The 18,003-nt window shown below is 33.4% G+C and overlaps 1 protein-coding gene across 5 annotated transcripts in view; it reads right to left on the bottom strand.

Moving 5' to 3' along the window:
* The window catches only part of Mef2 (myocyte enhancer factor 2), a 51,312-nt gene extending 36,801 nt beyond the window's left edge, over positions 1-14,511 (bottom strand). For all 5 annotated transcript variants that reach the window (XM_013320978.1, XM_013320981.1, XM_013320979.1 and 2 more), the window contains exon 1: positions 14,297-14,511. The gene's annotated coding sequence lies outside the window, so the exon portion shown is untranslated. The remainder of the gene's footprint in view (positions 1-14,296) is intronic.
* Positions 14,512-18,003: the final 3,492 nt, after the last annotated feature.

The raw sequence follows: 18,003 nt of genomic DNA, 5'->3' as shown, positions 1-18,003 counted from the left end.
AAAAAACCTAATTAGTAGCCAATGTTTCCTTCCAGGTTATGTTCTATATATGTGCCAAATTACAGCGAAATGCCAGCCGTACTGAAGATACCTTCAAAGAAACATCCATCCATCCAAACTTGCGCATTATAATATTAGTAAGAAGTAAGGTAGTAAGATGTATTTGTGTTTAAAAATATTTACTTTTATAAAAGTAAACGTTTGACATTGTAATTAATTTCTTGTTCGCTACAACTATCCACTATCTGACTGGGTATCTAACTCGGAAATTTAAACCTTTTTCGAGTTTTTTCGAATTGAATAAATCTCTTTCAAGACTTACCAAAGACAAACATTAGTCATTTGACCGACTACCGACGACCGAAGGAATGTGAGGGTTCGAATTATATTTTTGCATGAATATTTTGACAGTGGAAACTGACAAAACGCAAAACAATTCCGCTTCACGCTTGTTCAATACCTAATTGGTGCAAAAGAAAGGTCCGTATTGCGCAAGAGATTTAAGCTGGTTACACACGCAACCACTTAAATTTTAATAAAGAACCTACTTCCAAATATAAGGAATTCGGTCAGAAGTAATTGATTCTTGTTACTTGGTAAACCATTATTTACATTAATTTAAATTAAAAAAAAAATGTTATACGCTGTCTTTAAGTAACGTGTATTTTATCCGAATATTGAATACGACTGCGAACAACAATGGATTAGGTGAGACCTTGACAGAGTGTTCATCAACTTAGAATTGTTAAATTATTCACATTAATTTAAATATTAATTTAAATAGCATTTATTTTATTTCGGGCAAAAAAAAATGTGTAATACCATAGAAGGTAACATACACAATTTTGTATAAATAAAAAAGAATTGTTTTTTTTTTTATTTTCCTGCCATTATTATCTATTAATCTTGAAGTTAAGCTTTTTTGGTATAGTTTTTATTTTTTATGGTGAGTACGAAAAACCTAATTTGATATTTCAAGATTTTTTATGTGTTCTTTACGTTACTCTGTACCTCTTCATGTTGTTTTTTTACATTTATCTATAACATTTTGTTTTTTTTAATGACACGCGGCATAATGCGTAACATAATTCACTCTAGACAGATGCGTTGCCTATTGGACAGACACGATAAATCGAAAAGGGGAAATTCTTTTTTCTCTTCAAAAGTTCTTCGAGTCTATCACCCCTATTATAAATATTCGAATTTTTATATTAGAAAATAATACAAGAGCTAGAATTGAAATTTACTCTGCAAAACTAAACTCTTTAATCCACTTGACTGACTAGAAGACGTAGTATAATTTTGGCGTTGGGAACGTTGTTGGAAACTCGATCTAATATATCGATCTATATAGGTTAGAATTAGTCGACACGAACTTGGACTAGCGCTTTTAAGGCGGAACAAAATAAATGCTGTCATTTCCAAGCCTGTCCAACGGATCTACAGAGGTCAGTGGTTTATAAGAAGAGTCGCTGTAAGGAATCCAAATAGTTGTTGTGCTGATCTCGTCGTGTTGGAGGCAGCGTGCGTCAGTCAAGGTTAGCCGCGAGGAAGTGCCGCACAATGAACGCGCTACGGTTTCGCAACGAGTTACCTTTACGCGATGTATCTAGGGTTGTCACTAAAAACATTTTTTTTTAAAGTCGCATTAAGGTATTCACATTACAGTTACACATAATTAAATCAAAATTATTTTATTGTTACATAAGTTACTGACATTTTGTTACCCTAATTTTCTGCCATGTTGAAATTCATATGTGAGTTTTTTGTAGGTATATTGTTAAACCAATATTTCACAATAATTCCATACTTTAGACTTATACTCTTATCTTGAAGATGCTACTTATTAAACATGTAATTATTATGAATTTATTCATCAACACGCACGCTGCATTTAGTGTCCTTAAAAATTGTTTTTGTCTATTTTTTTTTCTTATTAAATCTGTAGTTTAAAATAGATAGTATAAAAACACATTCATAATGTTAATTTCATAATGTCTACCTATAATTAATCTATCTTTTATTGATAGAATTGCTAATGTGACAACCTTACGATGTAGTAGGAAGTAAACGGTTATCGTGACATTTACTTATAGACCGAGGGTATTGAATTTAAATGGATTTTAATTTTTACATACGCGGACGTAACACTTTATGAATGGCCAGACTCTAGTTATCATCGCATCTTACATCGTTTTTCATTAAAGCAGATTAACTTATAAAGTGAAGTCTAGCTCTCGCACGCGACTCTGTTTGCATGTGTTTGAAAAAACTTAATTAATATACTATGTGTACTTCTAGACTATGTTCAACATCTATGCCAAATTTCAGCGTGATCTATGCAGACGTTCTATAACTTCTAACAAACATCTCTTCATCTCTCTAAACATTTGCATTTATGATATTCTATATCGGTACTACTATTGGAATATTTTGACCGAAAAAATTGTACAAACGAAGTAAGATTTTCTAATTAGAAATTAACTAAAAACAGAACAGAGATAAATTTTTACCTTATTCTTTGTTAGTTAATAATAAGTTTGTTGCACTCTTTTTAAAATATTGCATAGAAACAGATTCGTTTATTTTTAATACTTGATATAAATTTTATAAGTGCAATGGATTAATATGGAAAGATTTAAAAATTCAAGTCTGTTAAAATTAACACGACATGAATAGTAACAATGAATTACTAATTCAAATAATATACTTAATTTGAAAATATAACGTACTGTGCAATATAACATAAGTAGTTAGCGTTAAATACAGTCCGCCGTGGGAGACGGGGCGGTTGGATACAAGTTAACCTATAAGTTACTTTTACAAACTTTGAAAGAAGTGCAATCATTGGGTAATTTCTTTTTAAAAAAAACAGTCGCTTTTGATTCCACTTTTGTACACTTGTAATTATGCTGATATATTTATCTATGTTTTATTGTTTACATTGTTATTTACATAGACTTCTTATCAAGATGATATATCACGAGTTATGTCGACTGAGATTGTCTTTTTTTTATATAGGTGGCAAACAAGCGAGCGGCCACCTGAATTCGCTGATATAGCGAAGTGACTGTTGCCCATAGACATACGCAATCGCATATGCGTTGCCTACCTTTAATCGACGGAGAAGAAGGATGCACAGAAAGATAATATATTCGCTAAATGAATCATTTTCTGACACTATACGTTATGTTTGCCATAGATTATCTCCCAACGATGTCAATGCTTACAAAAATTACATGCATATAAGCATTTTATAGATAAACTTGCAGGTACTAGTGCTATTTTACTTTCCCAAGTATTTTTACTTTGTAAAAAATATCTGACCTAAGCACAGACATTCGTCGAATCACAACAACCCGTTAGTAATAATATTAAGTCACGTAAAGTAACAATACCACCAGTCAGTTGGCCCGAATGGGTAGCTCACACGAATCAGTTGACATTGAAAACGCACAGTTTCGACCTGAAACAGCCAGCTGGCCGAATTCTAGGGTGGGTTACCAGGCGCGCCCATCGATCCCCGTGGAAACGGGGTCGCAACCCCCTACTGCCTCCCTCTCTTGACCTTGAGCGCCGGAGATACACGAACTTTTCCGGAATCTGACGAAGTGTTCCATTCACTCGGGCACAAACATCCAGGGGTAAAATATATGTTTGGAAAGTTTAAAAATTAAATCTGTATGTGCATAAGATTCTCATTTCTGTCTTTTAAATTTACGTATTCATTACAAAAATAAAATAATAAACCAAAAATAAATACAGGAAATCAATCGAAATTAAAGAATTAAACAAAATTTGTATATCAATGGGCAACTTTCATTAATATTTAACAAAATACAAAAATAATTCGGTATACGAAAAAATAAAACTATAAATAAATCCCAAGTTGCGGCTCCGCAGCGTTTTTACCTGTGTCATTAATTTTGTTCTTTTATACAACGTTGTGTTTCTATAATTGATAAAAATGTAAACATTAGCTATACTTTGTTATAGTAACCATGAAAATATTTGTCCCAAAATGCAATTTAAAATTTGTAGAGAATAAACAATTTTATTAAAGTTTATACTCTATTCATGTCTTTATATCTTACTAATATTATAAATGCAATTGGTTGGATGTATGGATGTTTGAAGGTATCTTCGAAAAGGCTGCATGTAAAATAGTCTGGAACACATAGGCTCCTAGTTAACTTTTTTAATTTCGTGCTGATGGAGTCGCGGGCGACAGTCGTTCAATAACATTCAGCATTTCTTATTTACTTTATTTGCAATTTTTAACTAATACCTATTCTGCAAATTCGTCGTGACATTTATAGAATACTTAATCGTAATGTTTTATTTATAAAATTATTTTAACTGTATCACATTATTTAAGTTACAACGTAACGTGTTAAATTAATTTTAAGAATTTATTGTATTGTTCTAGCTTTGGAAGTCGAATGCCGTGACCGTATGGATAGTTGTTTTTTAATTGGAATGTTAGGACAGTATCGGCAGTTGAAATCTACTGTAATGTTATAATTCATCATTCATTCATCATCAGCTCACTATACGTCCCCACCGAGGGTCTCGGAGACTACTCTAAGTTAAGGGAGATTAGGCCATAGTCAACCACGCTGGCCAAGTGCGGGTTGGTTGACTTCACACATATCTTTGAATTTCTTCTCAGATATGTGCAGGTTGCTTTACGATGCTTTCCTTAGCCGTAAGATCGTCGGATGTACATATGTAAATCGGAAATAGAAAAACACATTGGTACATGGCGGGATTCGAACCCAGGATCTGCAGATTGCAAGTCAAGTGCTTGACCACTGAGCCACCGACGCTCTATGTAATGTTTGTAATAATTATTACATTTCAAATAACAATTAAATAATAATTTAGTTAATGATGAAACATATTATGCTATCGTGTGGAGGTTGCTCTTGATACAATAAGACAATGCGGGGTCGCCTTATCAAACTGTTTCAATATTTGTTACGACCTTTGGAAATTTCTGTTACCCTGGTAAACCTAATGCAGAATAGATATTTGCGAATACTAAGTTGTTAGTAAATATGTATCTGACAATGTACAGAGACAGGGATTTTCACTTTGAAATATTTTATTGTTCTAATAAAATTTAACTGATGTTATGAAACCCTAATATGTATATTCAAATCTATCTAGGGTTGTCACTAAAAACATTTTTTTAAAAGTCGCAATAGGGTATTCACATTACAGTTACACATAATTAAATCAAAATTATTTTATTGTTACATAAGTTACTGACATTTTGTCACCCTAATTTTCTGCCATGTTGAAATTCATATGTGAGTTATGAAACCCTAATATGTATATTCAAAACGATTGAATATTTTAATCACGCAAAAAGAAATTAATTAACAACCACATTTAGTTTAAAATAAATTACTAAGCAGGAAACACGTATGTATTCAAATTAACTTAGTAGCAAGTTTCTCAAGCGTTATAAAATGGACTTAGACAAGGTTATTTTTTTTAATTTCACGTTTGTATGCAAAATTTTAGATTATGATTTTATGTCTGCGACTACGACAACAATTTTTCATTCTAGTATTATCATATTTTATACATAATTGCTCATAACCTCAATTTCCACTGGTGAAACATGTGTACAAAATACATATAATTTTCTCTATCTTTTCTAAGTGAATGACAGGGATGACTATATTTTTGTTAAGGTGTTTTATAATAAGAAAGAATTAAAATCTTCAGTGCTGATTTCAAGGCCAAAAACAGAAAATTTATTTTATTACAAGCGTTAGCCCGACCCCCACCGTGCGATATTAAAAAAAAAACTTAATTAGCCTATGCGTTCTATCAGTATTCTACATCTATATCAAATTTCATCCAGATCTAGATAGCAGTTCTGGTAATATAATTTCTAGCAAATATCCATGCTTTCGCATTTATAAACATCGAAATAGCTTGACCGATTTTAGCGAGACTTAGAAGAAAAGCAACTAATCGTGTGCACTGACGAAGCCGCGTACGAGTGCTAGTCTTACTTTGTACTAATATCATAAATGCGAATGTTTGTTTGGATATTTGTTAGAAGGTATCTTAAGAGAGGCTGCATGGATTTGGATCAAATGTCATATAGACGTAGTTCACTGTCTGAAAGTAAATATTCTTCACAGACGATGTCGCGGTCAAAGCTAAATTAATAATAAAGTAAAATTCGTGTAATGACCACTTTTAAAATAAATTTTATTTATAATAACTTTTAATTATTATAAGATAAAAGTGAACCGTAAAAACAGGATGTGAAAATTGCTTATTTCCATTTATCTCTACCTTTACTTGCCACAAATAAAAAGAGAACCTAACTACCTGACTTATCAATACCCATACCGAACTGCTAGTCGTTTTACATTTTTTTTAATACCTTAACACTGTCGCACTCAGAATCCTGTAATAACATTTAAAAAGCGTCTCTCAGGATAGATTTAGTATGAATTTAACTGCAATAAGAAATATTTTAGATTTGAAAATCGAAAGCGTTCGCGAGTCTAAATCAGAAGGTACTTACTTCTTACTACCTCAAGGTCGAAATGCCTCTCTTTAAATTATTTTTAACTGACTTAATTCATATAGTCTAAATAAAAGATTCCCAAAATTTTGATTCTCATAAACTCGTATGTAAATTTTGCTAGTGAGTTACTACTACATTATTTCTCAGTTTGTGAACCCTTAACTTTGATTTCCACCATAGTTCCCCCTAGCCGGGTCTTCCGAGTACTAAAGGGGGTCTGGACCACTGAATCACTGGTCAAGATTATATAATAGTGCACTACAACTAACATTAGAAGATGACTTGCAACAAAGCACTATGATATCGGAAACAAAATCGCTCAAGTAGATATCGTGTAAGATGGTCGAGTGTTGGATGACGTATGCGATAGTGAAACAGTCAATATTTGATATGCGGCCATTAGAGGCAGATAACGCCAAGTTCACTAATAAGTACAGACAACAAAAGGATGACCGGTTCGAGTTACGATCGCCGGTCAGTCGAGACGCGTATCATTTGTATACAATACTATGAAGAAAAATGCCAAGTCGCTTTGCGAATGTTTGTACGTTGAATATCCAAATAGCTGAACCTGGGCATTTGTTAAGCGTAGTAACAAGTGTGAATACTATTTCGCGTTAGTTTACGGTACTAGTTCGCGTTACATTAAACATTAATCATAATTACAATTGTTACACTACGTGATCTCTTATTTTATAATATAATTTATGTAATTTTATAAGATAAGTGGGTTTTAACATAGAGGAACAAGATTCCGTTTGATAATATGTTTTAAATTTGAATTCCATCAATCATTTAACAAAATTCCGCCATTTGCAATACATATGTCATCCATGTAAGTGTTGGCTTATTTTTTTCTTTATTAACCTTACTTATGTATTTTAATGCGAATGTCTTTATGTATAGATGGATGTTTTTAAGAAGATATCTCCTGAACGGCTATTTGGATCTCGCTAATATTTAGGACAGATAAAGAGCATAACCTGGAAGAACACATAGGCTACTTATTTTCTTTTTTAATTCTGCGTGTACGAAGTCGCGGGCGATTGCTAGTTTACATATAAATTTCAAATAGCAAACGTTTACACCTATATTTCGTACGCTTATAATTATTTAAACAAGTAATTGGAAAATAAAATTTGTACGTAGTTCCAAGTTTCGCGTCGGGTCTGCGAGGAGCTGCGAGGGTCGGGGGAGGCAGAACAAACGACGGAAGGTTATCAGACGTGATAACAGCTCATCCATCACTCACTGCGTATCTACTACAATGATGAGAGACGGCGCAGGCGCAGCCAGCGGAAGATTTTATATCTCCGTATAAGCGACGTAAAGTAATGGCAAATAAATTGTAACAAATTTCATATTTTCACGTGGAGTTTTTATTCATAAAGACATACATTTATATGTTTTACTTTTTATATCTAAACTCTTATAGATATATTAAATAATTGCGTTGCGTTACGAACAGATAAAACGCGTTCTACGTTTACGGTTAAACAAAATGCATAGCGAACTTCAAAAATGCATAGAATTGCCAATAACTTTTGATAAGTCATGTGATTGTCGCCCGACAATTTCATACATTTTTTTTAAATTCTTTGGGGAATCGCTACTAAGCGAATGCACTTTGTCTAACCCCCCAGTTCATAGATTTGTAACGCGCGACTTACTGTAGTCATAACATAGATATTTTCAAGGAAATATTTTTAATAGAAAAGCAACTATTGCCCTCGAATCAATATCTAACAGGCCTGAAATTCAAAATTTTACAATACTTTATGTCCATTCTATTTAATATATAATTAATTATGACTATGTCCATTTTAATAAGGTCAAGGGAAGATGGCGTATTAACATACATTTTTGTAATGTAACGAAATCTTACGATCCAATTTATCATTGTAAACAGTTAAGTCCGCGTTGGGCAATTGACTCAATTTAAGTCCCCGGCGCAAAAAGCACGTGATACTACAGATTACATATGTGTTGTAGAGAAGTTAAAAATTGTGTTATATAATTTAACGAACACAATAACAATATATCTTATTCAAATCGTATTATTTCTTTTAGTATTGTAAATTATACAGTTAACTATTCATTAACTGCCACATTAACAGTCTTTAAGTGGTTGAAATGACAAGTAAAGATTTAGGAAAATGTCGTCCATTAATCATTTGATGTTTCTTACCAACTTTTAGCTACCAAACCTCTCTGGTAATATGGTTTTAAACCACTCTTCGCGCCTTAACAAAAATAATGCGTACTTTTAGTAAATTTTTCAGAATGTTGTTTTTCTGCCTTTATTTTAAGTCTTACTTGATTAATATACGAACAATAAAATAAAACACTAAGCGACTGTTTAAGTGAAGATTTATGACTCAATACGGCCGTAAGTTTTGATATTAGGTACTAAGTTTACAATATAACAGATCCTAAATCGAAAAGTTTAAATATATATCTTTATATGTTGGATGATATATAATAATGGAGTAATAATTTTCCGCACTATTGGCTCCCCTTGTTGCAATGGTTCAGGTGATTTAGTGTCTTGTATTGTTTTATGCAGTCAATTTTAAATTCTGTTTATGACGAGTAAATTCATAGTCTCTGCCTTCCTGACTTACTGGCATAGTTTATGCTTCATTTACCATTGGTTTCTGAGACCAAAAAACTCTAAAAACGAAAATAACATTTCATCTTTTAATCGGGGGATTTTTGTCTCAGAAAACCACGATTAATTTCCCAAATGTTCTATTAGATTTAGCAATATGTAACCAGGAAGAAACATTTTTTTTATTGACTACTGTAGAATAATATGGAAAGAGTTTATTTACGTCTTAAATGTCACAGATATAAGTTTGTTTATTATAAGAAAATAAAGAGGCATATACAATGGTATTAAAAATAAATAGTAGTAACGTAAGTATTGACCATGATTGTCTTGTTTGCGGTTAAACAAGGGAAGCAAATAATCGTGATCGAAATGTTAACGAGCCGGACTATGTTAATCCATCTTATTTCCCGTCTACACTAGCTTTATATTTATTTATTCAACTCATATAAATACTACTTAAAAAGATAAACACGAAATCTAATCTGCGCAAAAAAATGAACGCTTTAGTATTCCACGTGAAGCCTAAAAGATTGTATGTACCTATATATTACGTAATATCTCGTGATACTAGTAACAATTGTTTTGAAAGTGATAAGTAGTAAGTCATTGTCAAAGATAACATTTTTCAGTCTTTCTTTCAATGCAATAAGGTTGAAAATCCTATGTCAAATCTGACTCGTAATTTTCTTATCTGAATTAAATACTACATTCTTGATCTTGCTGTTTTGTTTGCATTTATTGTTTTATTTAAATAGAACTACACAATTATATGTAAATTAGAACCGTGCATCATAATTGATGTCATAGAGTAAAATAAATTAAAAATTCATTAATTGAGAAGCCGTTTCCATACTTGGTAAGCATTCAAGTATAATTCATTGACGTCTAACTGAAGACAAGGTTGTATAATTAATTTTAATTCTAAAATTATTTTTTTCAAATTTATTTTAATAATAATTATGATAGTCACAAAAAAATGAAAAGAACCATATTCATGGTAAAATAACTGAAAACCCTTTTTAAAATGCATTTTGTAATTAAAATTGTAGATAAAAAATATTTACTTAGTAACACGGCGGCCGACGATAAAACCGAACGTTAATGCCGAAAGAAAAAAAAGAAAAACGTTTGAACGCATCTTCGAAGCTACGATCGGCCGACGCGCATACATTAGCACAAAAAAGTGTCTGTACACAAACACATGCAAGCAAAAACTTCGCAGATGTGCTCACACGCATCGGCGGGAAAAAGCGGCCCATGTAGGTTCTCCATATTCAACAAAGATCTTTATTAAAATACAACACGGCTCACACCCGTAACCCAGAGGGGTAGGCTGAGACCACGGACCTACATTTGGCGCGGTCCTGACATACCACTCTCTCTACTAACTTCATACATCTACGCGTTATTCCATCATTATTAAAGTATAGATACCTAAACCTGATTGGACTGTACATTTTACCAATTTATCTTAAATTAATAAATATGTAATGCTTATATAGTCTTTAGATAAGACATTTAATAAATGACAACTTGACATATATTATTATTTTTTTTATCTATGGTATTCATTTATTTTCACATGCAAAAAAATATAAAAAATACAATATGAATGAAAATGAAACCGTTCAAAATGTGTTCGTATCCGTTTATTTGCATTGCATTTGAATATGTTTTTTTTTTAATTTGAAAAAGTTTTAGCGCCGGAATGTTACAATCCTGATATATACCAGTATGGCCAACCTAGCGGGACGAGACTACATCTTAACCAGTGTTGCTATTATCATAATATACTCGACTCTCCACATATGTGTTTACTGTTTACAAGTCTCAAGAACTAGCCCACTTTTTCATCTGTCTGTAACCGTATTTCTCTAATTGATCAAAATTATATTTTTTATTTATCACTGTAATTAAATCAATATTCAAGAAGGTTGTTAACAAGATTGCTTGCATTTTTCGTGACATGCATTATGGGAAAGAATTTTAATTAGGATTAAAATAATCGATACTACAAAAGAGAAAGGCGCGCTTGCATTAATTTTTGGGCCCCGATGTAAAATTCGAAGTTGGCTCCAGCATTTTTTGAAAGAGAAGAACATAAAAGATATTCCCGAATAATAAAAAATAAATTTGGATTTTCACCAATCAAATCATTAGATGACAAAGTTACATTTGAATATTTTTATCTGTCAGTTGAGATTGTCAAGAACGTTTTAAGTATACAGTACGGATAAACAAATCTGGCCCGGTGAGAGAAATGCAGCTATCGTGGTTTATTCTGCAAAAGATAAATAAAATAGACGAAAGCATAAAAACACATAGATCATGTGACATTTTATTAACGTTGAAAAGAGGCGCTAATGAATTATTTTAATTAAGTGTCACTTATACCCACCGGGTCAGCTAAGTTTGTCGACTTACAGATATCGAATTGAACAACCATTCGATTGGTGTTAAGCATTCATCGTGCGATTCCGAGACCAAAATCTGTATAAAACATCGTTATCCTTGTTGTTATATTTGACAAAACAGAGATAGCTATATGTTTTAAACGGAGATTGTAGTCCGAAAAACCAACGGTCAATATTAATTCTTTAATTATTTACTAGATTTTTAATGTTTTATTTAAAATATACACTTTTTATATAGTTTTTCTTGAATATAAAAAAGGGAGTGTAGGGCTCGATTTCTATTTAAGCAACAGCTTAACTAATCTAAAGAAACGTATATTTTTAAAAAGGTGTTTCGGCAATGAACACTAGTACGAATAAGTTCTTCACCTTTCTCTCTTTCCAGTATGACATTGGATTTAAAAATATGATTTTGAATTAATAAATAATAATTTTGAATTAATAAATAAAAAGTTAATTTGGGTAACGGTAAACTCCATTTTTGGATAATAAATTTTAATTTTGGAAACGTATTTTCGTTTAAATTGATCGGTTGTTTTGTAGCGATGTTTTTTTTTTAAATAAACGAGGTCTTATGTTAAAAAACCTTAAGATTTTTAACTTCCGATAATTAAAAATATTAATTTAAAAATTTGGATACATATTTGGTATTAATATTTAAAAAAAAGTAATTAAAATAAGGTCCATGGATAAGTAAGCAATTTGTAAACTTAATAAAGAAAATAAAAAATGACCATGAAATTTTATGTAGAACTTTACAAAAATTATAGTACAGAATATATACGTTTCTCAATTACGATGAAAGTCGTACAACGATCTGTCACCATAAGACTTATAATTTTACACGTAATACGTATGTTGCTATGACAAGTTGTCGACCTAATTGTCAAATGACAATTCACCGAAATGGACATTAAATTAAAGTCCTCAACTGTGCATATAAGCAAAACGTAAAGCAAAGGTAATTAAAGTAATGCCTTTCATAGCACAGTAATGGTACAACAAAATTATTATTGAACCATATTGTTGACTAAAAGTAATTAACATAAACTGCGTTTTCCAATCGCAAAGAGCTATAGGGCAGGTCATGGCTGCATGCGTAAACGGATGTGCACTCGATAACATTATTATCACAAATTCAAAGTCCTCCTGGGAAAGAGCAACTCCAGAGACATATAAAAAGATTTATTAACAATATTGTTGTATACGCATGATATATTTATGAACTGCGTATTACAAATAAGATAAGAAAATCGGTGTTTATTATTTTCTTGCAGGTTTGTCTGTCTGTGGCAATTATCTTGCGTATAGAGTCGTCTGGCTCCCGGCAGGCGAGTACCAGGCGAGCAGCGGATCGCAGTGGTATCACGTTACGCGCTGGCTGTTGACACCAGCGCCTGATTAATATTTATGATACGGCTGAGCATCTCGCATGGCCGGTTCGACCGTCCGATGCGAATCGCCTCCGTCTCGCTCGCACTCGTTCGATCGAATATGACCATCGCATCTCATATGTTAACAGCTCCACCGACCAATTGATTATAAGTGCGAATGAAAATCCTAAACTTCTCGATTTTCTTAACATTTTTTGTATTCATTTAAATAACCCAAATATAACATTCCTTATTCACACTCTCAAACCGCTTAACATTTAAATTATTGTTATTGAAATTTTTTTGTATAGTGGAAATTTACTGTGCACGATTTGAATCTGAAAGAAATGTAATTAAAAAGAAGCAGGTTGGCGGCGTACGTCCCTGTTGCCGTATAACAAGCCGTTTAAAGAAATATGTGGAACGAGCTGGGAGTGCGGCCAGCCCACAGCGGACAGCGATGCCTCGAACCTGACCGTATCGAGGTAACTCAACCGGACGGACTTGACTGACATATTATAAATTTGCAATGCGTAGTAACTCCACACTAAGGTGACGTACAATAATATAATATTCCAAGAAAAATAGTTATAAGGCTAAGTTTAAAATATTTATTCGTTTGAACAATCGGGATCATTTAAATTCAATATTTCCTCAATGCGTTCAAACCAACAATCTGGCGGGACTCGTGACGTTACAGTTTATTTGAGTTACTCATTGAACTTTATTAGTCATTTGATTAAACAGAGTCGTTTGTCTCTAATTGAAACGCATCCAAAACCGCCATTCCCTTGACTTTGCGACTCCTCTTTGAGTATTCTTTTGTATTTAGGTCGTTTTATATGTTTGTTCGATTCTTTCTTCTTGTATTGGCCTGTGTCGGGTGTGTTATCATTGTATTTGTCGAGCGGCTAAGTTTGTTTGTCTGGAACGTTTCGCGAGAGCTCGTGCGGTGCGGCGGTGTAGCGCCGGCCGGCATGCGAACCCGCGCCTCAAGGTCACGTTATCGTGCCCACTGCTCTCGCCAGCGCCTGTCGCTCGCGAATGACTGCTCGCTGCTCGCCTCCGCAATTACTACCACTACACATTCCGATCCTATCAACATCAACACGGCACCGGCGCGGCGGCTGACGGCAGCTGCGATCTTACAGGAACTCGGCAATCTCGACGTCGCTGACTCTATTGCTAACGAGCGGACGGGACGGGGCCGGACGCGTTTCTCTAAGTACCGATACGACGATTTCGAATCGAATTAGCAGGCGTGTTTACATTTTATAAATAGAGCGAGTTCACGTGGCGCGTGATAAGCGTACGACGACACGTCGATTGCACTCACCGTGCGCTGTTAACATCCTCCGCGATGGGCTGACAGTTCCTCGGTCGCACTGACACTCGGCGGGAATTAAAGCACTCACAAACGGCGCACTGAGCTCGGCGGCACACGCGAGGACTGCACGGCGCGACACCCACGACTAGAATGCGGGCGAGACGAGCGCGGGGCGCGGGGTGCGGGGAGCCGAGAGCGGCACACAGCTCATACGAAGGCGCGGCGAGTGCGACTGCGGCCGGGCGCGATCGTCCGCCATTAGCCCCCCCTATTGGCTAGACCCGCGATGACGTCACGACGACCGGCCAATGGCCGCTGGGTTGTTGTTGCTGACGGCTACCGCTAGGGGCGCTGCCGGTGAGGAAGTCGCCCGCCCTACAGAGCTTTCTTGAGCTAGGGCGTATGCTTCCTCGGGCGGCTAGTCTCGGCGGATTTTATAAAATGTACATTGTTGCTGTGTGATCATTTTCCCTCAACAACACAAAATTCACATGATGCTTATATGGCTGATATTTGAGTTTATTATCACACATGCCTTTTTAATTAATTGACACTTTTCACTTCAATTTGGGTATTTGCCAGACTGGGTGAATATACCTCTGAATTGAACAAATATATTGCGACAGTGGAAAATAATGACACACCATATATTTACGCACTTATTGATTTAAACTGAACAACGTTAGTTACGAGATAAGAAGTTAAAGAATTCAGGGTTTATTTTAAAATGATTTTTAACTTTATATTTATTTAAATATTTATTGATTCTTCAATTATTTTTTAAAGAGGAATCCCTCCCTTTTTCATAAACCGGAGAAATATCCACCTAAAGTAGTTTTACGTAGCCACATTCCATGGCTTTTTTCTCTATCTGTAGTCGCATATTCGCTTAATTTAGACTAATTAGAGAAGTGAAATTACATTAATGACTTACCAAATATTTTAGATAGGTTTTGCCCGCGACTCAATCCGCACGTAATTAAAAAACTTTATTAGTAGTCTTTATGTTCTTCCAGAATTTATTCTACATATATTTTAAATATCAGGGACATTTATGCATCCGTCAAACATCCACCCATCCATCCATCTAACATACTGGCCTGCTTAATCAAATATATTAGTTTTAAATAAAACAAAACTTAAGTACTGATAAATTTAATTCCAGCGTATAGCCAATATAGAAAAAAATACTTAATACCGTCAAGAGTAAGAGCATCGTCATTAGAGCGAGCTGTAAACAAAACCCTTAGCGACACCCGAGGGACATGACAGCTGTACCCAAGCCTCAGCGACCATTAAACACCCGACAAGGATTTCATAACAACCGACAAACCAACACACAAAAACTCGCCTTAACACAAACCATTAAAGTTGAAATTTCAATAAAATAATTTCTCAAATCTGAAGTTTCAGGGGGAATATTAATTTAATAGAACAGGAATCGTATACGATTGGAATAGAGTATATATTTGATAAATATAACATTTGAAATATTAGCTACTAACGCAGGAAATTGTATCGAAGATTTAGGTAAAAGGTAAGAAGTGATTAAAAAGGAAATACCGTTTCTATTTGTACATTAACATTGTGATTACACTCGATTTCCAAGAACTTTGAGATGTAAAAAATAAGGTATTTAATCTTAGCTAAAGACCGTTACACACGTTCAGTTTTATCTGAAGGTGTGTAGCAGGCTTTACATAACTTTATACGATTGAAAAACACGGATTTTTGATGTTCGTAGCGATCTTTCTTAATCGTTTTCATTTTTATTTGTTATAAGAAAAATTACACAACCACAGTCAAACCTGGATAACCGAAAATCCAAGAGACTGTGACATTTCTCTCTCTTATAAAAGTTTCACTCCGTCCGTTAGGAATGAACAATGATCCTTACTTATAGAGGTTTCTCTCTCACTTCTCGCTTATGAAGGTTAAACTGTAATTAAATATTTTATTTTATTTAAAATTAAGTATTTAATAAGCTGATACTTAAGTGTATTTCCAAAGTCATTACCTTTATTCTTTTCTTAATATACATAAATAAAGGTACATATGCCAGATATTATTATTCCAGTATATTAATTATTTGTTACTTATACCGGATTCTACAAAAACCGTGGGTTTCTGACGCCAAAATCTCCAAACTTAAAACATATTGTTATGTCTGTTTTGTAAAAGATAATGATAGGGATACTATATGTTTTATGTAGAGATTTCAAATTCAGAAATCAACGGTAAAAAATGTGACATATCGTAATGGCCGCCATGTATGGAATTTGACGTGTTTGTTTGACCTCTATTTAATTAAGGCACTCATTCAAAACGAAGGATATATACCACTACTGGATATAATGTTAAGTTTATTTTCTATTCTTTATCAATAATCGCTATACAAGAGTTAGCAATTATCGGCCAAAGCACACAATTACAAGACAACAGCCCTAATGATATAGTATTTTCTGTGTTGGTGGGAGAACGCCATATGTTGGTAATGTGGACAACTATAACAATAACATCCATTAAAACTTGAATCTTACTTATATTATAAATGCGAATGTTTGGATGTATGGATAGACTAACTCCGACCCCGCGAAAATTAAAAAAAAACTTAATTAGTGACCTATTTGTTATTCCAGACTATGTTCTATATCTATGAAAATTTTCAGCGAGATCTGTGCAGCCGTTCAGGAGATACCTTCAAACAAACATCCATCCATCCATCCAAACTTTTGCATTTATAATATTAGTAGGATGGCTGAATGTTTGTTAGATTGTGTATCTATTATAGAATGGGTGCATGGCTCTCGCTGAAATTTGGCATCGATGTAGAACATTGTCCGGAAGAACATTTCGGCTAATATTTTTTCTATTATAATTCCGCGCAAAAAATTTAAAAATTAGAATAAAATTTCTTGTATTCCTGTAACATACATAATTAATTAACAGCTAATAAATTATTTTCAAAGCTATTTGTTACCTACCAATTGGTGAATTTATCGATCCTCAATACCTCACTTATAAGATTTAATTTAATTTAAACTTTAAAAGCTCAATTAAAAGCGACCGTTTTTAAGTTCTATCAGCAATAGTAATTATGTTTATCTCTTAATGGAGAGATTTCTTGATTACTAAAATCAAAATAAAAAATAAATAAAAATAAAATAAAAAAATCAACTCATTATAGAAATACTCCACGGTCACGGCTTCAATATAATAAATCACTTTTCAATTGAAATATTCAGTTATTTTGTCTTTATGAAACAAAATGAAAAAGTCATTCCTTCTTCCTGATCTTATTATGTTAACCACCCCTACTATTTAGTCAGGCAATAACGCCTGACAATTTACATTCATGAACACTTTGATACGGTTCCCGTAATAAATCTGTCAAGATGCAACAACTTTTTACCACTCACATACGTTTAATGCGTAATTAAATAAGTAAAGAATAACATAATTCAATGTCTTTACACCTTTTTAAGGACCTTGGCACTTTTAAAGTACTCGTTTAAAACGTCCATATATTTATGTTTGGTATATTAATTTAAGAACCTTAGTCATTCATAGTCGTAAATCTCTGAATTTAAAGGATTAGCCACTTGATTCACTAAGAACTTAAATGCATTTTAAAGCAAACCAGTTACAGATAACAATAATTAAGGAGAGCGTATAGGTTAGGTTAATTGGCACGACTTTAAAAATGTGAAAGTATG

Source organism: Papilio xuthus, unplaced genomic scaffold, assembly GCF_000836235.2.
Source record: "Papilio xuthus unplaced genomic scaffold, Pxut_1.1 DF825946.1, whole genome shotgun sequence".
NCBI classification, from domain to species: domain Eukaryota; kingdom Metazoa; phylum Arthropoda; class Insecta; order Lepidoptera; family Papilionidae; genus Papilio; species Papilio xuthus.
Note: the sequence above shows the minus strand (reverse complement) of the source record. Positions and strands in the feature narration are given on the sequence as shown.